The sequence below is a fragment of the Phacochoerus africanus genome, chromosome 2, assembly GCF_016906955.1.
Source record: "Phacochoerus africanus isolate WHEZ1 chromosome 2, ROS_Pafr_v1, whole genome shotgun sequence".
NCBI lineage: Eukaryota > Metazoa > Chordata > Mammalia > Artiodactyla > Suidae > Phacochoerus > Phacochoerus africanus.
Window position 1 is genome coordinate 79,210,549 of NC_062545.1, and position 27,280 is coordinate 79,237,828.

General features: G+C 38.8%; 1 long non-coding RNA gene across 1 annotated transcript in view; it reads right to left on the reverse strand.

Annotated features, from left to right (window-relative positions):
• The window catches only part of LOC125121045 (uncharacterized), a 28,068-nt gene extending 13,117 nt beyond the window's left edge, over positions 1-14,951 (reverse strand). The window contains exons 1-2 of the long non-coding RNA XR_007133383.1: positions 14,846-14,951; positions 5,490-5,623 (exon numbers count right to left, since the gene is read on the reverse strand). This is a non-coding gene — a long non-coding RNA (uncharacterized LOC125121045). The remainder of the gene's footprint in view (positions 1-5,489; positions 5,624-14,845) is intronic.
• Between the last annotated feature and the right edge of the window lie 12,329 nt (positions 14,952-27,280).

Consider the following 27,280-nt stretch of genomic DNA (forward strand, 5'->3'; position numbering starts at 1 on the left):
GGTGCAATTGTAAATTGCTACAACCACTGTGGAAAACACTATGCAGATTCCTCAGAAAACTAAACATTTGACCCAGCAATCCCACTCCTGGGCATCTATCCAGAGAAAACCATGACTCACAAAGACACATGTACTCTGATGTTCATTGCAGTACTATTTTCAATAGCCAAGATATGGAAACAAGCTAAATGTCCATTGACAGAGGAGTTGATCCAGAAGATGTGGTACATATACACAATGGAATATTAGCCATTAAAATGAACGAAATACCAGCATTTTTAGCAACATGGATGGACCTAGAAATTATCATGCTAAGTGAAGTCAGCCATACAATGAGACACCAACTGACATGCTTTCACTGACATGTGGAATCTGAAAAAAGTTCAAACTGAACTTCTTTGCAGAACAGATACTGACTCACAGACTTTGAAAAAGTTATGGTCTCCAGAGGAGACAGTTTGGGGGGTGGGGGAATATGCTTCGGTTGTGGGATGGAAATCCTGTGAAATTGGATTGTGATGATCATTGCTAAAAGAAAAATAAAATAAAGATAGAAAAATTAAAAAAAAACAACTTTTATGGTGATTATATGTTGAAATGATAATATTTTGGTCTAACAGTTATATAAAATATTTCACTAAATTTAAATCTGCCTGTTTCTTTTCACTTTTTTTTTCTTTTTGTGGCTGCACCTGAAGCATATGGAAGTTCCTGGGCTAGGGGTTGAATTGGAGCTGCATCTCCAAGCCTGTACCACAGGCACAACAATGCCACATCCAGCATGAGGCAACGCTGGATCCTTAATCCACTGAACTAGACCAGAGATCAAACCTAAAACTTCATGGACACTAGTCTCCTTCTTAGCCTACTGAGGCACAACATGAACTCCTCTTTTTACTTTTTTAAAATGTGGCTATAAGAAACTATTTCCTTAACATATTTATCTCATATTTCTGTTGGACAGGGCTGATGGGAGGAACTTTTAATAATATATTGTGTTAAAAAAAAAAGCTCTCCTCCAAAAATATAATTCCTATTACTGAACTGTGATGAATCTATGAAGTTGATGACTTCTTTCCGTCTTTGTAATTTTGTATCTCATATAAGTATGAAATGACAACATGTTTATGTGATTGTGTGGAAGGACTCTGATTATAAAAATGACTCATATGTACAAAAATGACTCATACGTACAAAACTGCTTAGATTTTCGGAGAAGAATGAAATTAAACTGGGACTGGGGACATCCAGGAAGCAGGTGGGGTGGAAAGTACAGCGGATTTAGAAGCAGGGCTCTGAGCCTAACCTGTTCTCCAAGTACTTGGTAAACAGTGACTCCTCTGATCTCATTGTCTTCAACTGTGAAATAACTAGACTAACCCCATCCAGGTCCTATGACTTGATGCCATCATTTCATGAAACATGAAGGACCTTATCAGGTGTATAAGTATTAGTGGCATTTGGCCAGAAGAAAAGGATGGAATTCTGGGGGAAATGGGTAAGCATTTACAGGGGCACTAACTTCAAAAGAAGCAAAATTTTTAGGGGGAATAGTAAGTAGATCAGGTATCTTAAGGTAGATTTACTGAAGGAACATTTTGAAATATTTGGAGGTAAGCCACAGAGAATTTGCAATGCCAAGCTAAGGAAATAGAACTTACCCTCTAGGTAAGTGGCTCTCAATACCCTCTGCCCCCAAAGCAGCTGGAAATCTCTAGAGACCTTGGTTGTCACACCAAGGAAAGGAATGGTTGCTACTGGAAATAAGGGGGTAGAGGACAGAAGAAGTGCAAAAAAAAATCTGGCCCAAAGTGTCAGTGGTATCATAGTTGAAAAACCTGGCTCTGGGTAGCAGGGAGTGATTCCAGGCCAGATGGATGCCTCTCTCTGCTCTCAGCTATGTGTAATATCTGTGCTATGCACGTTAGCCTAGGGAGCTGAACAATTTACTCTCTGTCTCCCGATCTTGCATAGATCATGGTTACAAATATGCCTATTTTAAACAAAAATACTCATTACCAAACCAGGGAATGTGCTTGTATTCCTGACATTTCTCAAGTTGATGCTTTATGAAATTATATTTAGCCTTTAAAATAGAACAGTAGTTAGTGGGATTGGCCAACCAGTTCTCATTAAATAGAATGCTAATTTAGAAGTGACCTGAAAGTGAACCATTTTAAAAGTCAGGAATGTGTTTGCACTAATTTGAGATTTTAGTTTCAATTTCTCTCTGATATAAGAGGTGTGGAAACGGTAAGAGCCAAAAACTGTCTTCACTGAATATCCATCTAGAGGAATGAAATGATACAAATATGGAGTAATTCCAGCCCAATTTTGCAAAATTTAAGAGTGGAGCTGTGGAATGAATGATTATTTGTAAAACTCCTGGAATACAGTAGGTTTTGACTAAATGGAATTTCTCCAGTTCTTGTTTACCTTTTCTGAGAAAAAGTGAGCCTGGGACTAATTATCCTATCGTCTTGAAACAGATGTACATCTTGCAGGATTTTTGTTTGTCAAAACTAAGCCCAAAGTATCATTTTTTTAGTTCTTTATTAAAGTATAGTTGATTTACAGTGTTATGTCAATTTCTGCTGTTCAGCAAAGTGACCCAGTCATACATATATATACATTCCTTTTTTTTTATATTTTCTTCTATCATGGCCTATCCCAAGAGATCAGACATAGTTCCTCGTGCTGTACAGTAGGACCTCATTGCTTATCCATTTTAAATGTAACAGTTTGCATCTACTAACGTAGATCATTTTTAAATTCTGGAATCTTCCCATTCCCACTTCCTTCAAGCAAAAAGTGGGATGAGGACAACGACTTGTAAAGCTATCAAGTATGCAGGGATCACATTATGTGCCTAAACAGACAGTTCTCTCCTTCTTTCCAGCAAATACAGAGGCTATTGAGCACTAAGTGCTCAAATGAGAAGGAGCATCAAATCCAATGAAGTGGCGTCTTGGTGATTTTGTTCTGTTCATGGCACTGTTCATGGAGTGGTAGCCATGAGGTTTTTTACCCCCAGCACAGACCTCATCCCTGAACTCCAGGTTCATGGTCACCCGCTCAGTTGGCATGTCTACTTCAAGGGCTGTGTGGTAGAGCAAACTTACTATGTACAGACCAAACCCCTCATTTCTACCCCTAAACCTACTCCTCTGGCAGACTCTACACTTCTACTGATGGCAATGCCAACCTTCCAGTTGTTTAGTCAAAAATCCTTCAATGAAGAATATATCTGGAAACCATTTTTGTTTGTTTGTTTGTTTATTTGTCTTTTTGCCTTTTCTAGGGCAGCTCCCGAGGCATATGGAGGTCCCCAGGCTAGGGGTCTAATCAGAGCTGTAGCTGCCGGCCTACATCAGAGCCACAGCAATGTGGGATCCAAGCCGAGTCTGCAACCTACACCACAGCTCATGGCAATGCCAGATCCTTAACCCAGTGAGCAAGGCCAGGGATTGAACCCACAACCCCATGGTTCCTAGTTGGATTCATTAACCACTGAGCCACAATGGGAATGACCTGGTTTTTTTTGTTTTATTTTTTTTTTCTTATCTTGTCCATCATCTTTTCTACTCAGGAATGATCCTGTCTCCTCATATCACTGCCCTCAAAATTCAAGTGGTCTCTGCAATTTACTCTTGCCCCCAGAATATATTCTCATTGGTGTCACTGGGATAGGCTTTCTCAAACATAAGCCAGAGCATATTAACTCCACAAACCCATGAAATGGTCATCCCATTTCATGCAAGGTAAAAGTCAAAGTCCTTACAATGGCCTACCATGGCCTATATCGGGAGCTTCAAACTTCTTCTGCAAAAGGCCAAACAAACACTAATAAATATTTTATGCTTTGTGGTTAAAAAAAAAAAATAGTCTCCATCTCAACACTTAAGTCAAAGCAGCAGTAGAGAAAATATAAAGAGATGGTTGTGGCTGATATTTACAAAAACCAAGCCATGGGCAAGATTTGGCTAGTTGGCCATGGTCCTCCAACCCCATCTAGCATTTTCCTTTTCTGCTCTATTTTTCTCCATAGCAGTTATCACTGTCTGCCATACTGTGTATTTGCTTGTTTATTTTACGTCTCCTCTAGTCAGGATATAAGCTACATGAAGGCAGAGGCATTGTCTTTTTTTCTTTAGGCAGTATATCCACCACCTAGAGCAATTACTTCTGCATAATAGACCTTCAATAAACAATCACTGAATGAACAAGCAAGTGAAGATGAAGGTGCAGCCAGACATTCAGGAAATCACTGGTCTGCTGGTTGATAAGTCACTGGACATGCTGAAACAGAACTAAAACATACAGTCAACCAAACATATTGTGATGCCCCGTCTCACTACACCGGACAAATATTTCCCAACAACATCATCTAAATATCTTCATCAGGAGGGTAACTATAATTAGGATAATAGAAGGATTTCCTATGTTTCTATAACACTGTACTTTTTCAAAACCACTCTCAATATCTATTATTTCATTCCATCTGGGCAGAAGTCCTATAAGAAGTCAAAGAAAAATTTTAGTATCCAGATTTACTAATTAAAAAGATAATACTCAGACATAAAAAATAATGAAGTAATGCCATTTACAGCAACATGGGTGGACCTAGAGATTATCATACTAACTGAAGTAAGTCAGACAGAGACATCATATGATATCACATATGTGGAATCTTAAAAATGATACAAGTAAACACATTTACAAAACAGAAACAGACCCACAGACTTTGAAAACAAGTTTATGGTTACCAAATGGGTAAGATGGATGGGGGAGATGGACTGGGGGTTTGGGATTGGCATATGCACAGTATTGTATATGGAATGGATGGTCAACAGGGACCTGCTGTAGAGCACAAGGTACTCTACTCAATATTCTGTGATAATCTATATGGGAAAAGAATCTGAAAACAAACTGCTATGGATACATGTATAACTGAATCATTTTATCGTACAGCAAAAAATTATGAACCATTGTAAATCAATTATACTTCAATAAAAGTAAAAAAAAAAAAAAAAAAGACAAGGCAAAGAGGTTCAAAAACTCTCCAAGGGTCAGAGAATTAGTGAACCCTTCACAGAACCAAGCCAAGAACTGAGCAATCACTTTGCCCTGATGTATTTTTCTCCTCTCATATATCTGATTCTCAGTGGTCAAGGTTTTATGTGTCACAATAATAGGGCATATATTCAGGAGAAAAAAAAATGAAAAGAACTTTGTCCCCTGAGACACTTTTGCAAAGTTGTGGGAGAAAGCAAAGCAGTTAAATTCACCCATCCCTGAAAATAATAATCCTCTAGGCTTTAGTAAGAGAATTATTGGGTGCTAAATGACAATTTGCTAGTAAGAATGAAGAATTAAGGTACTATTTACTGGGAAGGTAGTAAAAACTTTTTAAAATAATCAAGCTTTTCAACTTCTATGACCTCTGTTTCTCTAGAGACTCTCCCACTGGGTTTTGGCAGGGTACTTACAGTATGAAAACACTTCTGCCTGTTCTTCCAGCTTCTTTCTTAATCAGGGGCTTGGGGAACCAGTGTCTGTTTTCATAGTGGCAAAGAGGCAGGCAGAGAGATTTCTGAATTCCTATTCTGAGGCCAACCATTTCCTAAGGGAGAAATGGAAATGTGAAACAACACTTTTGCAGCATGACATTCTGATTTATGACGTCTGGTGTGTTATGGCTTTGTTTCTTTTGGAGATGGCATCAATGTAAATTTAACACAAACACTCATATCTTTCTAACTCATAGCTGAAACATGTAGCATCTGAACACGTGAAATGTAATTTACAAATAAAAGAATATTTCAACAGCGTCTGGTTTCCATCTTTGAGATCTTCCATTCCCTTCATTATCTCTACCAATACAGTCAGACAAATCTTTATAATCTGCTATCCTCCAGTTAAAAACTTGCCAGGGTGTCCTAAAGAATAAATTCTCAATTGGAAGTGCTTCTCTGAACATGGGCAAGAATCTGAAGCTACCCCTGAAGCCCTGGAGTAATGTGCCAGGAAGTGGCTTGGTATGGAAGGGGTGACTAGAAGCATGACCACGTTGCAAGTGTGTCATTCCAGAAGCAATGACCTACATTTTCAGCTTTCTCTGTCCTCACCCCCCTTCAGCATAACTTCCCCCTACTGCCAAAAAATTTCTATTGTCAAGCTTTTTTCTAAAAAGATTGCCCTTTTCCTAAAAGGCAGTCCCTCTACATGCATACACACAAGTAACTCAGCATACAAACATGTTGACATACAACTCAGCATACAAACAGTGTGAGAGATGGCACTGTACAAGAATGTCCAGGATACCTGCCATGGCCATACTGCGTGGGGTGAGGCTGGGATGAGGATCAAATAGACTTCTGAGAGCAAATGTCTTTGACCCAAGTTTTCAAAGATGAGAGGAATGGTCTCTGATTGAAATGACAATGCAGACAGAGGAAGAAAGTCAGGTGCCCATGGGCTCTACCGAAGTTTTACCTTCTTCATAATTACCCCAGTCTCTCCTGCCTCAAACCCCAGTGGAGGCTTTGGTCTTTAACCTTCAGTTTAGTGCTTCTGGTTACTTTCTAATTCTTAAATCTTCCTCTTTTAACTCCTTGGTGAGGCTAAGGATTTGAATTTATTTGAATTCTTCAAAAGTGCATTTTGTATAATAAAGGATTAAATATACTTGGTGCATAAAACTAATGATTAATTTTTTCTTTATATTCTTTACATCTTTTGAGTTTTTAGTGGCTCATGATAAAAGGCAAACTTTTTTAGCATTACATACAAAGTTCTTTTTGGTCTGGAGCTAACCTGTTCCCTTTAGCCTCATTTTCTACAGTTCTCAAGGCTGCCTCCTCCCCTAGTCCCATGACAGTCTCACACACCCACACACACGCCCCCACACACACACCCACACACACACACACACATCACTTAGGTTACAATGCTGAGCTACTTGACATTCCTTAAGCCTGCCTTGTTTTGCTTCATATGTTCTTGACATTTCACCACGTCTTCTGCACTGCCCTTTCCTCCATATTCTGAGGGGACCACCCTTCTTTTCAAGCTTGAAAACTGTTCAATGACAAGTGCTCTGTGAAGTCTGTTCCATCCCCACTACCCTATCCAACATGGGGCCACAACTGTACCATGTATATTGTTCTTAGCGTATCTACCACACTCTAACAATAAAAGTTACCTGCTTTTATGTCTCTCCTACTAGAGAGTGAGATTCTTGATATCTACATCTTACTCATCATTGCTGGTCAGAAGTACTTAACAGTAAAAAAAAAAAAAAAGAAAGAAATATTTAGTAAATGTGGACCCTTGTACGAAGTTCTGAAGGGAATTTTTAAAAATTACAAATGGAGAAACAAGTTTCCCCCCACAACCATACATTGAGTAATTTAAAAACTATTTAGATGAGTTAGGTATGTGCATATTAATAATATTTATAAAGAACTTGCATCAGTCAGGGTCCAATCAGGAGACAGAAATCAGACAAGTACTCTGAATAGAAAAAAGGTATTATTATTTTTTTCTTTTTAGGGATGTACTTGTGACATATGGAATTTCTCAGGCAAGGGGTCGAATTGGAGCTGCTGCAGCAGGCCTATGCCACACCCACAGCAACACTGGATCCAAGGCACATCTGTGAACTACAACTGCAGCTTGCGGCAACACTCGATCCTTAACCCCACTGAGTGAGACCAGGGACTGAACCTGCATCCTCGTGGATACTAGTCAGGTTTTTAACCTGCTGAGCCACAGCAGGAATTTGAGAGGGAAAAAAAAAGTTATATAAGTAGTTTTTTAGTTCATAAAAGGAAGTTAACTACTAAAAGAGAACGCTAAACAGTCTAGAATTCCCAGGAGCCAAAAAAAAAAAAAAAAAAAACCCGCTACCTCTCGGCTGAGGGAAGTGGTGGATAATGAGAGACCCAAGACTAAGATTCAGACTACTTCAAAGTGGGTGCAGTCTGAGAGTTCAACCAAGGCTACCACAGATGTGGCCCATGAGAGGTGCTCAGAAGCAGCAAAAGTATGGCCTGAGAACATATCTGGAACCGCCGGGCTCCCACACTGAATGGAGGACTGGAGCCTGGAGGGAAGTAGCAACTGACCATTATCACCTTGCTGCGTCCCTCTAGTGCCCTCTATTGTCAAAGCCTAGCATCATGCCAGCGGCAAAGGAAAAACATTAACAGGGTCCAGTTCTTTTACACAAAGCAGGGCAAGGAAGGACACGCTTGGAGCTGAAAGACAATAAATTGATCAATCACTGACAACACTGCAAAGCAAAATTAAAGAAGGGAAATTAATATATAACATAATACAAAATTAATATAATATCAAAGTGCTCTGGGCAGTAAATCATCACATTTCATTTCTAAAAGAAAACCATACTGCCTGGATTCAGTTGATTACAGGTTTTTGAATCCCAGGAGTTACACATACTGCTTTTTCTTTTTTTTTTTTTAAGTTCTAATAAAAAGGCAGGTGTATGTAAACTGAAATGAGAAGTCTGGAGTATTTGAAATATTTTCAGAATTGTCCCAGGCTATCTTAACCAGAACCTGCAAGAGACATTTTTCACAGAACAGAATTACTCCTTTTCTCTACTGTGCTTCAGAGTAGTAAGAGATGATGAAAGACTAAAAATTCAACAGCAGGAAATAGAAACAGAGAATCCTGTTTAATTTTTAGCAGCTAAGCAATAATAATTTCATGTGATAGATTTAAAGAATAAAACAATTACATATCATAACAAGAGACTAATCCAACTTACCTATTAGATCCTGGGTACAGGACAGGGATGTTAGAGGACCAGAGAGCCACAGCTTAGTCTTGTTATCCTGAAACCCGGGCAGCACCAGCTGTGACTGCCTGATATCTGTGCTACTTTCCCTCCATTGCTGCATTACCAACATAGATTCAGATATTGCGAGTGCAGTTCTGCACACAGTGTGTTTAATTTTCAGGATGTGTAATGTAGAATCATGAAAGCAGTTATGAAGATACACATTGCATTCCAGAGTTTGGAAGATGGGAAGAATGCCGAGGTATCTGTTTGAAGTGACAAACTGAAAAAGCTTTCTTAATGCAACTCATACTGCATAGCAAAGCTCCTTAAGCATAAATATAAAACTGTTGTCAAACATATATTTGTTTCCAAGTGATAGGATAGTGTTTGAGACCTGACAGGCTATGAAGCTATAGACATCAGAGCTCTGGCATGATGGACATCAACTTCTGGTTGTATTTTTCCACACAGACTTTGGCAGCAAGGGCCATAAGGATCTGTGACAGGGCTTTGCCTGGTTAGGTTTCTCTTCAGTTTAAAACCAACACCACACAAACCTACTGTGCTCTTTCTTCCTTATCTCCTCAACATCTGAAGATTTTTTTCTGTGATTTTCTTTGGATGACCTCCAGACACAGACCCCTGGATTTTCCTAAGAAGTAGGGCAGAATCCACTGGAAATGCTTGTGTTTTCTGGCAGACCGTCACCCATGATGCATTGCTTCCTCTCCCAGAGCAAACTAAGTGCAGTGCCTGCACCACAGGACACATCTTGAAAGGACAGGTCACTGAAAGAAAGTTGTTCTTTCCCTTTGGGGAACATCTGGGAGTAATATTCCCTGATGTCAAATCTGTTAGCTCCTGTCTCACCCACACCAAGACACCTGGCTGCCAGATTCGCACACCAGCTTGTCGACTCTGGTCAGTTCATCAACAGCACAGAGGGTTTTTGGATTGGGGTGGCCCAAGAGTGGAATGCTTCCCAGAGAAAATAGCACATCCTATCCTTTCTCACCCACACAATGATTATCAGAGAAAGGTGAGCAGCCCACCCTGGTTATTTTCCTTAGTGTCTGGTAAACACACATCCGAACCCAAAACAATTTGTTGAGCACCTACAGAGAAAATGAACTCAGATCATATTTCTTAAGCACTCATCAGAACATTCATGGGAACCCAGATATGTTTTTCCTCAAGGTAAATATAAGCCGCCTCTATAGTCATCCTTGAGCATTTTTGATAAGCTTCATTACACGACCTGGGAAGGAATGTTTATATGCTTAGATAATATTCTGGAGATGTTTTAATGAGGTTCAGGTACTTCAGCTATTTCCTGGGAATGAATTGTGGTTTAAATTCAAACCAGACTGCACTCATCAACACATGTTTCTTTGATGAATTATTATTTATGTGAACTGACAAAGCAGTGTGATTTTTCCATCAGTCATCAAATCCGCCCTTTCACAGTTGGCAATAAATGTTTATTTTCTTCAGTAAGAATGCTCTAAATATGCTTGCAACCTGCTGTTTATTATGATTCTTTTATAACAATGGGTAACTTCTTTAAAAAAAATTGGATTCAAAAATTCTACAGCTCTTCATTTGTTCAAAACTAGGGAAGCCACTTTTTTTTTTTTTTTTTTGCAATTTCACTCCTGTGATCCTCACCAAGTGCCTAATGATGTTAGATTGCTTTATCTCAACAGCTACTCAGGGCTCAAACACACTAAGGAAATTAAAGAAGATAAGCAACAAGACTGTGATGGCCATTGATAGAAACAAGGTGCAATAGACAATGAACGAGGCTGCTGGGAAACCTTTGGACTATTAGAAAGATATGTCTACAAAGGCTCCTTAGAAGGGCAATAATGAAGAAGTTGATGAACACTGACACACATCTCCTTCAAATTATAAATACTACAACACCATTTGTTATATCTTTTCTAAGTTCAAAACCCCTCAATGTTTCCCTATTACAGATAATTCCTTAGTTTCCATTGGTCTAACATCCAAGGTTCCCTATGCTCTCAAAATAATCTACCTTTTGAGCTTCCTTTGTCAGTCCCATCTTATAACCCCCCTCTTTAAGGAAACTAGCCTCATCATTGATAAATCACATCCCAAATTTCCTTTGTTTACACTGGTCCCTCTGAGAACAAGATTATTTCTCATTCCGTCTTCCACTCCTCCCTTCCAATTTTATCTTTCAAGGCCTGGTTCAAATGACATTTCCCTCTTCGAGGTTCCCCACGCTCTAAGAGAGATCATCCTCCCCTTTGAACATCCAACCAGTCCCTAATGCTTACCTTCACTTTACCTGCAATGAAAATCATTTGGGGCTTTTCTCTCATCTACCCATTAAGGATAAGTTGCTTGAGAAAAAGACTGAGTTTTATAGAACTCTGTACCACCCCCAATGGTCTAACATAGTAGGTTGAACATATTAAATGCTCTATTTTATCAACTGATATTATTCTTCAATTTTTTTTAAGAAGAAAATGTACTTTTTGTCACAGCTTGATTCCTGGGTCAATATGGGAGTTAGAGTCCTTAGTGAACACTCTCTTTTCATAAATGGTGATGACCACAAACTATCCACTTGTGAAAATTCCACAGATACCTCTTCAGGCGCTGATTGCTCCAAAAAGATTCCTCTTATCTTTTTAATTAAGATTAATTATTACTTATGTGGTTATGGGTATCTAAAGTAATATGCAAGTGGCTCTGTCTCAGGGAGGTGGGTACTTGGACTTGCCCATGCCCTCTTGGTTATCCAGGTGTTTTCTATTTTTTCCAGTGCCAGAGTGGCTTGTGTTAAATCTGGGAAGACAGTTGCCTTAGCAAATGCTAACAGGCTCCTTAAAGCCTGGATGCTGACAGTATGGTAATGATTTCTCGAGTTCCTTTGATTCGGGATATTTTCCTGAATAGTTTCAGTTAAGTGACTAGCATTCCAGGGAAGCTTTTCCTCAGCAGATAAAGTAAACACTGAGCATATCCTGCATGTAGAGTCAGTTTCAAGTAGCTGGTCAGTGACTCAGAAGAAAGAAATAGTTCCGCTTTCTGATATTTAAAAAGTCTAAAGCTCAGTTAGGGGAAAAAAATATCACTAAAAAAAAGTCTTGTCAAAATCTCACAGCTTATAAGTGGCAGAGCTGGAATGTGAACTTATATCTATCTGATTTTAGAGACAGTCAACTGTGGTCACGCCATCCACACATAACCCTCTTTTACCACTGTCCTCACCCTTCTGTCACTCTTTTCTTCCAAAAGGCTTCCCTTGGTGGTCAAATGTAAAAGTATGTACTTTGTCGGATGGGAAAACACAGAGGACATGAATGGGCCCCAACTTCTGAAGAGAGTGGTTAGTCCTGAACATCCTCTAAATGGCTAGCACCTCTAGTCCTAGCCATGAGGAAAGAAATAAATGCAATGGTCTCCACTGATACTATTGTTCTCTTAACGCAAGTTGTCCGATAATGGAAAGTGGGCCACGCATCATCCCTGAACACCGATCAATGTCCACTGGTCTTCAGTGGTTTTAAACTAGGACATGGAGATGAGAACTTCTTCTATCCTTTTTTAACTGGATCCATTCCCTTTTTCACTTAGTTGATCATATCTGTATTTACTTTCAAAACTTTTCATCTTCAATGTAAGTTGTTTCAGTTATAATTTATTTATAGTATTCCTAAGACTATTTCTAAAATTAAACTCATTGAAATATAAAATTAAGGACATGAATTTGCTCACCCATTACACCTGTTGTGCATTTTTGTGTCTTGATTACAGTCTTCTAGAAAAAACAAAAAATCTGAGGAGGGCGATATATGCTATCTCCCCATCCCTCATAAACTATCCTTATTCTCCACTCTTGGAACAAGATTCACTTCCCAATTTCCTGTTAGAAGAGGAAAATGAGAAAAAAATGAATGATTGTGTTTTTAACTGTACCGGATCATCAGCCCCATCCCTGTTTCACAGGTTCATATTCGGGAAAGGATAAGATGAATTATCTTCTCCTAATACCTTCTTCAAGAAGCTCCTAGAAATAGTCAAAAACTTGACAGGGAGGGAAATGGAAGCAGTAAGAAAATCTTGACATTTATATGCATGGATCATAAGAAACCCATGCTTTTTCATGTCTAGAGTGTAAGAATTTATATCTCTGTAAACAAACAGAGTAAATCTTCTATTTGCTTACTTTGTGCAAAATACAGTAGAGTATGCATCTGGGCTTAGCATTTTTAAACCTCTCATTTAAATAGGAGAATTAATATAAGAACATAAAATTTCAGAATATGAGTTCCCTCCCAGCTCATACCAATGATACCTGATTACCTGAAGCAACTGCAAAAATCTGAGCAGATCTTAGTATAAAATCTACTTCTTTTTATACTTGCCCATGCATATACACACTATATATGCCCTCTATATGTGTATATGTATATGATTATGCCTAAAATTAAAGATAACTCTCAGGTAAACAAAATACTTAGTTGCAAGAATATTCCAGAGAAGAATTTGACTTCTAATAATTTTCTTTATATTTGCATTTTATTGTACTATCAAGTTTGTGGTATTTCTCATTTCACCAATGGAAAACTTGTATAAGTGAAGATTTCTGGTTTTACTCAACAGAACACAGAAAACTGCCACACACTAGACAAAGGGGCTGGGAAAACAGCTGGTTTGTCCACTTGTTTGTCTGCGTGTTACATTCTTTGCCTCACCTTTATCCACAGAGGACTTGAAAGAACTTACAAAAATAAAAATGATAAAAGAGATGGAAGTAAATATAACTCAGAATAGATATTTAAGGCCAAACTTGGATAAATATCACAAATATGGGCTCTCTAAAGCCTTATATGTTTCCATAATCCATATTTAATACCATGAAAATTTTGTTTTTGTTTTTATAGGGAAGCAACAGAGGTAAAATGAATTACATAATATTTTTGGTATTAATGAAGAAAATATCTGATGGGTACATCTCAACACCCCAATTTTGAAAGAAGTTTCCCCTCTGAGTATTTGTAGTAAAATTCATAACAATCAGTATGAATTGTCAGCTGTTAGAGATGTAGTTACATATGTCTTATGTGCAGATACAGATACAAATACACACACACACACGACTTTGTTTATCCAAACTCCAACTAAGGTTAATCTGAAATTTAACATGATGAAGCAAATCTATGTTATCGTGTATATTTAGAGGAATCCTAACCAAATATATTTTGTCCACCTTGGAAAATCTCTATGTGACTAGAAAGGGGATGTTCCTCCCACACCATTTCAAGAGAAGGCTAAAGCCATAGAAGCTGGCACAGTTTTATCCAGCACCACCCTGGAAAGAGAAAGGCCTTTTGGGGGCCTTGAATTACAAGGAAATGAGTGCTTTTTGACTGGGATAATGCACCAGGTTCATAATTCCTGAAAGAAATTTCTTTTGAAAAGTGTCCCTCTTCTTTCTGCTCTTATGTTTCCTAAGCAAACTTAAAGACTTAAAGACAAGGGGAAAAGTAGACCTCAGATGGAGGACAACAGCATTCCAGATTAGGAATCTGACTATCAGATGTTTGAGCAGAGTACATTAGCCTCACTGTGTCTGATCAAACCTGGACATCAATAACTCAGTGAGAATTTTAGTAGAAAGCTATCTTGTCCTCTCATAGAGACACTAAATTTCATCTTCCCCTTCCAGAAATATTCTTATCATTAGTGAGAAAGAAACAAATCATTTCATAAAAAAAAATCTCAGGTGCTAATTCTGAACAATTTTCGGGTAGGATTTTGCATTGTGCACCTTGGCCTAAGTAGTAGATGACACCCATAAACAGTCAGATGGCAGGTAGTTTCATAAAACTGTTTGATAAAACTAAGGATGTGCCATGAAATCTTGGGGAATAATAATTCTGAACAGGGTCAAGACACCATGATCTGAGTGCTTTTTCAGTGATGCAGCCTGATGCATGGATGGAATTGGAGGGTCCTTGGGATCACTTGCCAACAAACCTCCAAAGGGTCACTTACTCAGCAGGGTTTTGGAGAAGGGGCTGAAGGACTGCATCCTCTCTGGAGAGTGTGGAGTCGGGGGGAGAGTCTGAAGTCCACATCCTGAGTGGATTGGTTGAGGAAGCATCCTAGACAATAGAATTTGAGAGAGGGGTAATTACTCAGTTTTAGATTTTTTTTTTTTCTTTTGGGGGCCAGACCTGTGGCATATAGAAGTTCCTGGGCTAGGGGTGGAATCAGAGCTGCAGCTGCAACCTACACCAAAGCTTGCAGCAATGCCAGATCCTTAACCCACTGAGCGAGGACAGGGATTGAACATGCATCCTCGTGGACACTGTTAGGTTCTTAACCTCCTGAGCTACAATGGGAACTCCCAGTTTTAGATCTTGTGTGGAAATACAGAAGCCTAACCAGGACCCCTGCCTCAAAGGAGCACTGTCCAATAGCCTCTACTAAAAAAGATAATTGATAGAAAAATAAGCGTTTTTCTTAAGCAACTGTCTTTAGCCTTTAGTCTGTTCTAGCAAATAAACAATGGATGACTCAGATCCCGAAGATCTCCACTAAGATGGATTTTACCTGAAAATTCTCAAAGCAGAAATTACCATGTAAGTTGCCCAGGCCACTGTTCCTTGGTGCCTATGGGGACACAACCAGGGGAGTGAACATGTGGTATCAACGTATATGTTTGAGTAATAAAAGGTATCTATGTAATTGAATACTATAAATTTACATTAAAATTACTCTGTTAGGACTGTGTTTTATTCACTGATTTAATTCAGCATCTTGCTAGTTATATAACTGAGCAGGACCCTGTGGGGCCTTTCTGGCCAGGCGCTTCCCCCATGTCATGTCCTCTGCTTTACTCCTCTTTTAAGTATAACATGTATCTTGTCAAAGGAACATCCTGACCTGACCTCTGGACAGCCACGAGAACGAAAGACTTCTGCACCAAGAAGTTTGTAACGACCAACTATGCCCCTCCCTCACCTTGCCTTTAAAAATGCTTTGAAATTTTGGTTCTGGCAGTTTTGAATATTTTGGGGGCATGAACCCTCCATCTCCTTGCATGGCCATGCAATAAAGCTTTCTCTGCTCCAAACTTCAATGTTTTGTTTGTTTGGCCTCACTGTGCATTGGGCACACAGACTTACACTGACAGTTACTATGTGCTAAATGTGACAGGTCACATTTCACTATAACAACAGTGGTCATTGTAAATTAATATCAAACACTTTCAAGTTTCCTGCTCACAGTCTTTATCTGGTACCCTTTGTTCAGGAGAAATGTGGTTGTTCATGAGGGATTTAACAGCCTGATCTTTAATTGCTTTTACTTCATAATTAAGATGTATTTCTTATAGATATATAAAATACAGACAATAATAAAATGTCAAATCACCCAGAATGGCATATAAATTTATCCTTTGGATTATAAAAAATATATTTTATAAAACATATCAAGAAAGAGAAAGAAAGTCTATTGGTTTAAACTGGTGGTTAAAAGCAGCCCTCAAAGCTGATTGTTGATACTGGCTCAGTGACTGACCTTACACACGTGTTGCTCACCTCTCTACGTCTTCATTTCTTTATCTCTAAAACAGATGTGTATTAGCTGTATAAATGGTACCCTCGCATAACATTCCACAAGGCAAAGTGTTAATAAGTAACTGACAAGGGCTTTTCTATTTTCTTCTTATGTATACTACTTTAATTATTTCTCACTGCCATCCAATCCTCCTCCTCTCTCTCTCCCTCCTGCTTTTTATGGCCCCACCTGCAGCATATGGAAATTCCCAGGCTAGGGGTTTAATCAGAGCTGCAGCTGCCAGCCTACAACATAGCTCACAGAAACACAGGATCCTTAACCTAATCAGCTAGGTTGGGGATCAAACCTGCATCCTCATGGATACTAGTTGGTTACTACTGAACCACAGTGGAAACTCCCAATCCTCCTCCTTTCTTGATGTGCAAAATTTAATGTTAACCTACTTTCTTGACAATGATGCCTCTTAGAATGTTTTGTTCCCTAAACCCTTTGTGCATATAAGTTTTAGACCCTCTTCTTGTAAAAAATAATTGTACCTAGGACCATTTGGCGGATGTTTACATCACATACTGGGCCACTCAAAGCCCTTACCCAGTTCCCTGAAGAAACTTGAGCTCCTAGCCTAACCGTCCTTTCTTCCCCTGCTCTCTGCACTTTGATTTTCTTGTCTGATGTTACTCCCAAGGACACTTTGGAACTTTTCCTCCAGCTACTGGCAGGATAGACTTTCCATTTGCTCCTGAGGGGCACAGCAGCTGTAGGGCTACTCAGCACCCATGGGGGAGGGGGTGTGCGTTGGGGAAACAAGTCTCCATCAGCAGCAGCTTCCTGTGACCTGACAGAGCCATGGATGATCAGTTCAGTCTCCTCTGTACAGTCAGTTTTAGATGTGACAAAAATATTTGTAAATCCCAGACAGGTAGGGAGAGAAACAAAAGGAAAAGTAGAAAACAAGGAGAGAACAGCCTGAAATGAGCAGACAATTCTGAATAATATGAGAAAGTCTTTGTGGGATTCTGGCTACCAGATGCTGACTGTTCAAAGATCTAGTTACTGTGCAATTCTCTGAGACTGAAATACCAGGAAATATACTAATAGCATTTGCAGTCCAGCCCTCACCAGGAAGCTTGCAGGATTGCTCCTGGCCAAGCGCGTGAGCTCAGCCTTTCACTTTGTTCCTGCAGCAACCTGATCACTTGCTTAAGAGGGGAAATAAAGACTGTTTTTCAACCTTGCCTTGAAATTGTGAAATACCCGTCATAAAAATAAGAAATTGTATATGAAGCATCGGGTCAGATCACCCACTGGTCTCAGGCATTCTCAATAGAGTTATTATGCTTTGGTGTAACAAGGTGAGGGGAGATTATAGTTTCATACCAGTATTAGAATTTCCTGATATGTGTTTACTTGAGAAAGACCCTTATTATCATTGAATGTTTAAAGAATTGAAAGAGCTGGGTGTTTTTTTTTTCTTTTTTTTCCTCAAAAATCCAGTTTTTGAAATAGGAAACTTCAGGATGGAATGGATAGCCAACAAATTTAAAAGTGAGTTTTAGATATTATTTGTTAATCTGATTAAAAAAAAAAAAACAACCCAAGGGTTCAGTTTGTATCATTCTTCTTTTCCTACTTAAATACTGGAAAATACTCACATTGACAGAGGTGAAAAAGAAAAAAGATAAAAGATCCAATACCACATGATACCCTATGATATTTTCCTCAGTTGTTAGTCACATCGTATTTTTGGCTGTGCCCCAGAAACCACAGCCCTCAATTACAGTTGCTTTCAGACATGTGGAAGAAACACATGCTAAAACAATTAACAAAATTATGACATTTACATTTTTCCCCAGACTGCCAGTCCCCGAGATTCTGCAGCATGTGATTCCCTATGAATTAAAACAATGATCATAAATCAAGCTGACCACATTTATCCTTACCTTGTGCTTCAAAAATGGTTAAAAGGAAAATTGAGGAAAAGAGTTTTTTCCATGGATGAAGCATACTCCCTGTTGGCAGCCAGAACCAATGGTAGAAAGGCAGGTCCTCCAGTCCTCTCCTTCCAAGGCCATGGACAGGTAGACAGCCAAGTGCAGTTTGATATAAGGAGCTCTAAACTGTTTCATTCATTCTGCATTTGCTCCTCCTTCTGTGTTGATAGATTTTAGTGCTTATCAACTGGAGTATGTACAATGACTTGAAATTGATGGTTTTTAAATAGAAAATGAAAGTGGAACATCAACTTGTCATTAAGACTTCTTTTAGCCAGTGAATCTTCTCACTCCATTAGCTCTCATGTAATAGAACATCTGAGGCAGCAGTTAGAACCGTGTCCATTTGTTTAGGTCTCTCATACTAAATCAATTTATAGGACATCAATGAAGTTTACCATTGACCTCATATATTTGTAAATCCACAAGCATTCGTTAATCACCTGCTATGGGCCAAGCACATAGGTACTGCAGGTATAAAGATGAAGAAGTTATGGCCCTTCCTCTCAATAAGCTCAAAAGAGCAGAAAAGATAGCCATACATATTAACAATTGAGCTTAAGGAGATGTGAGTTATAATCAAGCTGGCCAAAACCTTCTGTGAAGCATAGATGAAGACATACTTCATCTGGGAGTCACAACATAGCCTATGACTCTAACCACAAGCAAGAAATAACATCTTTGGTAACTGTGCTGCCTATTTCTTTTGTCCTTCCAGACCTGCTCTTTTCCTTTCTCCACCCTGCTTCTGCCCCAGGAGGCTGACCTCTGTGGACTGGACCAACAAACTCTTTTGCCCTTTTGGCTAGAACTAAGAGGATGGGAAGAGAATGAGGTCAAGCTATTTATTCCCCACTACTTCCCTGCTTAGTTTCCATGGATTGACTGCATCTTTCTACCAAAGGCTATTGTTCCCATCAGGTGTGCCTCTCCGGGCACCTCCTCACTCTGGCTCCCAGCCTCACCCTCCCCCTTCTGGCCTAGAGGAGGTACTGCACATTTCTGGTTGGATTCCTAAATTCTGTACAACTTGAAAGGGAGGGAAGGAGGGAGGAAGGTTTGAGAACATTTACTGCTTCCTGCTAGAAATCTGACTACTTTACTAACCCTCTTAGCATTTAAGGGATTATTTTCAGTGTGATCACCTCATAAGCAGAAAACCAGGTTTTTACCAGTCACTGAATGCCTTCAGTTAGATACCAGTCTAAATAAGTCCATTTCTTACCCAGGAGAACCACATGTCACTAAAATAGGGCTTATCTCATCAGCCCTGCCATTCACAAGTCACACTAACCCCCACTATTCTCAGTGGAACCAGGTATTAGACAGGATTCTAAGAGGCCACCTAGGTACATAGATTCTGGTTTCACATAGCTTATCCCAATAATTCAATCAAATACTAATCTAGCGAAGGGTTAATCCTGTGAAGGGTTTCTGCAGATGTAATTAAGATCCCAATTCAGCTCTCCTTAAAATAGACAGATAATCTGGGTGGGCCTGACCTAATCACATGAACACTTTAAAAGCAGAGCCTCTTCTCCAGCTGGTGGAACTAGAGGGAGTCAGAGAGCCATGCTTCAGCTGCCCTGGCAGAAAGTCAACATGGGTGAATGGCCTGTGGAGGCCACAGCACAGGGAGCTGAGCTGAGCGTGGCCTCTAGGACTAAAAGGACCTCCAAGCCAGCCACTAGCAGGAAAACAAGAACCTCAACTCTACAACCACAAGGAAATGGCTTCTACCCCCAAGCCCCACATGAGACTCTCAGCTGACACCTTGTTTCAGCCTGCTGAAACTCTAAGCAGAGAATCCGTTCTCATCACGTCAAAACACTGATCTCCAGAAACTGTGAGACACTAAACCTGAATTTTTACAGGCCACTAAGCTTAGAGTAATTTACAGTGCATCAATACGGAACTAACACAGGCTATGTTTCTTACACTTTGTCTTGGGGGCATGAGCTAACTCACACAAAGAAGGTTTTTCTCAGAGGGATAAAACGCATTCCTTTAAGTGTAAATGCTTGAAGATCATATGTTATCATCTATCTGCCTGGTAAAATAGTACTCAGTGCACTGCCTATCATTTAAAGAATCTAATAAAAATTAAATAAATAAAATAAAGAATCTGATAAATATTTGTTGCGTGAAGTATACGGGGACTCATTTAATTTTTCTTCATCACTCAGATTACTTCACTTTATAAGAATCAATGATGTAGAGGACTCTGAAAGTTTGTATTGCCAGTTACCAAAGCCTGCTTTCTCCCACTGGGAAAGGCGTATGCTTCTCTGATCCTTTGAAACACAACGTGACATGGGATTTACAAGAACCAATAGGAAGCAGAAGCAATGTGGTCACTTGCAGAAGCTTGAAGAGTCACTTTGTGCTGTACCACCTGCTTTTGTGGTTGTTGTTGTTATTGGTTTTTGTTTTGTTTTTTCTGCTCTGCTGTTGTCACTAGCAGGTTTCCAGGTAGAGGCTGCTCTGCCTAGAATGAAGACTGTGATGTTGCAGGGAAGAGCCCAGCCAATCCAGAACCGGCATATAATATAATTAGCAAACCTTCCCTGTGCCGAGGCACTGGGATACTAGGGTATTTTGGCACCGTGACCTAAGCAAGGCCATGTTAACTAATACAGACCCAACAATACTGATTCCCTCAAGGATCATTAAGAAGTGGATATCCATCTTCCCTTAGTACTAACTACTTTATGCACTGGTACATTTTCTTAATTCCTTCCAGTGCTGTCATCTCCAAATATCTCCTTTTATTTATTTATTTATTTATTTTTTGGCCACGCCTGTAGCATGTGGAAATTCCTGGGCCAGGGATCAAACCATCAAACCCAGGGTTCAATGGTACCCGCTGTACCGTGAAACAACTCTTAAATGTCTCCTTTTAAAGCACAGGCTTCTGTTAACTGCTGCCTTATTTCAGACACAATTCAGGCTTAAGGTCCTAAAAATTCTCTGGCAAAAAACAAACAAACAAAAAAACATGCATAGGTTTTATTGATAATTCCTTTCCACCAGCGGATTATTTTTACTTGCTTTCAGAACTACGGTTATAATTCATGGGTTAAAATAAAACAGTGCCTTTTGTATGGGTGAAATGTTAATTGCAACAACACACGAAATAATATTATATTAAAAAAATCCATGTGCAAAATATTCAACAAAGTTTTGGTTCTAAAATGGTTTAATCCCAGAAAGTCATCACAAAGTAGCTTCTCATGGAATTCTAAAGGCTTGTGAGTACCACAATCAGACTGATTTCAGATGCTCAGACCCTTAATTTCACACCAAAATTTCATTGCTACTAACTGCTAATGTTGCCTGGTTATTGGGTACACAATGCTTTTCTGCACTGTGGATGGGGAGGTCAGCTCATATGTGGTTAACTATTTCATGCTAGATGTTGCAGGGGTGCAAAACATATACAGCCATTGCCCTTCATAAACTTGCAAAGTTTTGCAAGCTCAAATTTTTAAGCTTGGATTAAAGAAAAAATTTCCTCTAAAATCAATAAAACACAGCATGAGGAAAGAAGAAATGTTGCTGAATGAGATTAGCAGCCATCGAAAATTCATTCTCTATCATTGCTTTCTGCTCCAGAGACTACTGTCCAAGCCAGATCATAGTGTTGAGGGAAGCCGGAAGTGCTAAGTCAGCTCCCCCTGAAAGTTTTGAACAGTCTCTTCCTTATACTCAACTACATCTTTTCCAGCTGAGTCCCACCTTTTCTTTCCTTCTCATAGACGACAAGGCTTTTATATTTATAAGAGGATATTTCCTACATCACCTCCTGTTCTGGTTTGGACAATAAATGATTGATCATCCTAGTAATTAGGGCCTGCTTTTCAACTCCCCCTCAAAGAGTAAAGAGGGAAAGCACCAGGCTGGGTTTAAACACGCTTTGCGGCTTGTTAGCCACGGGTCCCTGAACAGGAAGTGAACTCAACTTGGCTGCTAGGTAAGCTCTGCTCACTGGTAAAGAAGGAATAACCTACCAGAAATCATCTACACCACCTACCACATGGGACTGTTGTGATAATTACAAGAACGCACTGGATCTTGCCCATTGTAGATGTCCAAAGAGGTGAATTCCTTTTCCCTTCTCCCTCCCTGTGTGAACAGAAAACCCCAGCAGTGGTTTTCTTGGGGTTACACCACATCTCCACCTGGTGCAGGTCTCATCAGGCAGTGGGGAGGAAAAAGAGTGTTCTGGGCAGGCCCCTAGAGCTCTCCTGAGAAGGAGAGACCCTGTGGCTCCCACTTACAGTCCTTAGGTAATCATTCAATTACACCCTTTTATGTTCTATTTTACTGCACCTGAAAGGGCCAGGGATATCTGGATATCTAATAGCTGCCTTTCCCGGGAGGTGAGCTGCTAAAAATAGCCCCACAGTCTGTGGGCAGGTTTCCAGGAAATGCTCTGCCTTTGAGCAGACCTGGAGAGAGTGTGTGTTCATCAAGCCCTTCATCTGAATTACTTGCTCAGGCTGCTTTTAGAAAGCTGAGGGCTTGAGACTTGTTTTTACCAAGTGAAAGAGAATCTTAAAGGCATATAAGCACTTATAAAGGGAGCTGATGATTAATACTGAAACGTTTGTGGCAATTGTATGGGAAGGACTTTGAGATAATTATAAATACCACCACCACCACCAAATATAATTTATACTGTATTTCCCTCTGAATGAGATTATCTCTAGAATTCCAGATCCTTAGTGATGATATGCATTTTCCTCTGTTGATCCCCTCACATCTCAAGTTGGAGAGGCACAGGACCCATACTTACTTTTTTTTTTTTTTTAAATGCAAGGCAATATGGTAAAAAGACTTTTAACATCACATATGGGTGCTTCTTGCTATATTTTGCATTATTTAAAATAGAAATGTCCCAATTTCTTGCAATTCTTGCAAAGGGCAGAGACAAAGCCTAATTAGGATGAATTTTCACTCTCAGAATTTTGGAGTCTGGCATTTTCCTTGAGTTTAAATGCTGTATTAATAAGTGTTGAATATAGTTTAAGGCCATTACTTTTTCTTATTTGAAGCAAAGTCAGTTATTAAAAGGTCAAACATAACATATGATTCTTAGGGAAGACTACTTTGGAAATGAAATGCAACATACATATGTCAGCACTTTTTAAAAAATGCTAGTACTCATCTTGGAAAGTATTAAAGAATAAATGATAAAAATCTAAAATCAAATTACTAATTTCTTTTGAACTTAATTTTAATAAATGGAAATGTAACACTGCCTGAAATTTAAAAAGTGTAATTATTCATCTGCTAGAAACACAAGATTTTTTTTAATATTTTTAGCTGAATTATTATTTCAGGGTGCACTAAAGATATTTTGTAAAGAATTTCTTGTACTGTGCTTTTGACAAAACAAATGGTGTATTTAATTAAGGGGACTCATGGAAAAGCTAACAAATGCTTTTGTCATAAGGAAATAAACACCTCTACAAGCAGTAGACAGCACCATTTTGAAGTGGGAATTGATACCATCTTATACTTCAGTTGTATTTCAAATTGTTTATTTCTATAAAGGAGGGAAAGGGGTGTTCTTGGCAAAAAAAAAAAAAAAGAATCTTTCAATCTCATGTTAATGAATCATGTGTGTTAAGGTTTATAGACAAAAGCCTTTTTATGGACTAAGCTGGGTCAGGTTTCTAGACTTTTTTATACCTTCTCATTCCGTGAAGGCAAAAGAAGGCAGGGTAGGAGTGTTTGCAATATATCATTGCAAGTTTGTGAAATTGGGGCAATATTTAAGAAATTTGCTTCAAAGATGGGAGCTAGTTCCAGGCTTGCATGAACAGTGTAATATTCTTGTTCAATCTTTGTGTATTTAAGGCACAACTTTCTCTATCTGATAGAGATGTCAAGTTTTGGGCCACAGTTATAAGGTAGCAGTGCTGGGACCAAGACTGTTCTGCTTCCAGTTCAACCCTAAATGTCCATGTGACTTTAGTCACATCCTCCAAAATCCTCGACCTGCATCCCTATCAAAGGATGGGTGGACAGGCCTCTTCTGAGGTCCCTTCTTATGAATTCCATCTCTAGTTCAATAATTTTTTGCCATATATATTTTTAAATTCAGGTCAGATAACTATTTACATATTAGTACCAATTAAGAACTATTTTATTGGTGATAATAAAGTTTCAAAATTCAAAATAGACTCCTTAGTCCCTTCTTGGTCTTGTGGACAGTTTAATATGTCACTTTTCTGGAAACTCCATTATCTTAATTTTCATCACAAATGAAGTGGAAATTTGCAGGGCCAAACACCAGAACATGATATAATTACAACCAAAAAAGAGGAGGGTGGAGAGGGCAACCAGGGTCAAGAGAGACATTGATTTCTTTTTTCAAACAACACCATGATGTTCAGTAAAGTAAGGAGCAGTCGATACACCCACTGTGTGCAGATAGAGGAGGAGGCGTGTGAACTAAGGAAGAGCCTGAGAAATGACTAAAGGTCAGATCCAACCATTTGGCTATGGGGTTTATGTGCCTTTTACAGTCATTGTTCTCTCTTAAACTAAATTGTGATGAGATATGTAAGTGTTGCTAACACAGGATATTGAGGTTGTGACAATACAACAGCATTGTGAAGAACCCTTGCAAAAATTCAGAACTTTTTTTCACACATTCTTTTCTAAATAAGATTGACCAGTTTTACCCTTTAAAGAAAGAATTCACTTAGAAATGATTGGGACTTTTTTTTTTTTTTTTTAGGGAGGGGAGATCAGTAGTTAGGTAGGTAGATAGACAGATGACAGACACAGACAGATAGTTATCACAAAGTTTTTATGAATTGCTAAAGCAATACTTTTTTAAAATAGAACCGTGTCTTCAAATCCTTTGTGTATGCACAAGCATTGCACTGGAATGGAAATATGTAGCTAAGTATGCTGTGATTTTAATTTTATGTTTTAAGTGATTAGAATAAAAGGCCAGGTACTGAGAGTTAACATTTAAAATAAGATCTTTGCTCCCATCTGTGAGAACTCCTCTGATGGGGAATAGCAACAAGGCAGGGTCCAAGGTCCTGCTAACAGAACACAGACAACCAGATTTTCTTATGCTGTTGCAAATGTGACTCCTTAGTCTCCCTGATTTTGAATCATCAAAACACACTTCACTGAAAACAGAAGACCTAACAAAAGTTACTTGATTTTACTTCTAGCCCTAAGAACCAGTGGATGTGTCAACTCATGGCTCAAATGCACTGAAACTTTAATTTCTAAGATACTTAAAAAAAAAAAATAGCCAGTTCATGGTACCCTCAGAAAGAGTTAACATTGATTCCTCTCTCCCCTTCGAGCCACAATTACCCAGTCTCTTTTCTTCCATTCCTCCAAAACCACTACCTAACTCAGTGGTCCAGAGGCTTGTCTGCTAGCACCAGTGAACTAATAGCTATAGCTCTTGCCTCTATCCCTCGGTCCCTCTCTCACACAGCACTCACTCTTCCTAAAAGCAACTGATGTCATATCCCCATGCTCTCAAATTATGCTATAAAATTTAAATTTGGTCTGGCATTCCAGACTCTCCATAATCCGTCCTCATTTTTCCTTTTCAGAAATATGGCTTGCCATTCCTTGACCTATAAAAAATTCTTGGCTCCAAACAAACTATATGATGCACTAGCCCCTGAATTAGCACTGTAATGTCTGCAATCTTTTCCGTAATGTTCTCACTATCCCTCACATGCAAGGAAGCAGAGTGGTCCTCCCAACTCATACAGGCTCCCCCATCCTTTAACGCAGGTTCTACCATGGCTATGAAGCCCTCTTTCTCTCTCCTCTGAACTTTGTTAATAAATCATGCCTTTATTATTTATCTTCTACTCTTTTTGTTTATAGTGTAGCTTTCCATGGACTTATATTTCTTCCTTCAACTGGGCCATAACATCCTTGAAAAGTTGACTCTATATCTTGCCCTTCTTTACTTCTTGCACACTTACCAAAGCCTCATTCAGGACTTCCTGAGTGACATAAAAACAGTTACAAAATGTGTCCATACTCCTAGATGTTATGCTTATATTTGAAATCAAATTGTCTGTCAATTTGAATATCCCTTATTCCATGACCAGAGTTGTCATCATATGAAATATATTCACTTGGTAAAGTGTGAAATATATAGAAATCTAAACATATTTGCATTACTTATTCTTCAATGTCAATAGCCTTTCAAGTCCTTACATTTAGAAAGATGACTGAAAAATAATAAGCAGAAATATTAAAGTGCTCTCTTCATTGCTGTTAAAGATAATAAACAAAATTCAAAACTTTAGCAATAGTATTATTAAAATTGTGTTCTGTACCAAAATTTTGACTATCTTTTCCTCTCTTGTTCTCCTTTTAGCCAATGTTCAAAGAAAAGAAAGGGAAAAAAGTAATGATCCTATCAAAGGCAAAATATTTTTCAAATGATTCAAGATTAGTATTAAAATTTCATGTGACCTGCAATTTTTGATAGCACTAACCTCTGGAAAAATACAAGGCAAAGCCTAAGTGGGTTTAGGAATGATGTTATTCAGATATGAGTATGGGAAATTGTCAGAATTTCAGCTAGTTATGAACTGTCTGTAAAGTCTAGTTTTTATATCAACTCAGTTTTTCATATAATAAAAGAAAAAACTTTTTTCTAGAATGTCTAAAAGTCTTAAGTTGCAGGAATTAGTTCCATATCTGGATCATGCTTTGCTACAATCCATCTTGGTTTTACATTATATTTTATGATCTGGGAAAGGAAAAAATAGAAAGCTATAATGAGAAATTAGAGAGGTTGAAGATAGAGGCGATTTTCCTGGCTTTTCCTCCAGTGAATTTCTGATGGTGTACTCAGGGCCTTTAAAATAAGGGGGAACATGGTCTTCCCCTGCGGCTTCCTGCT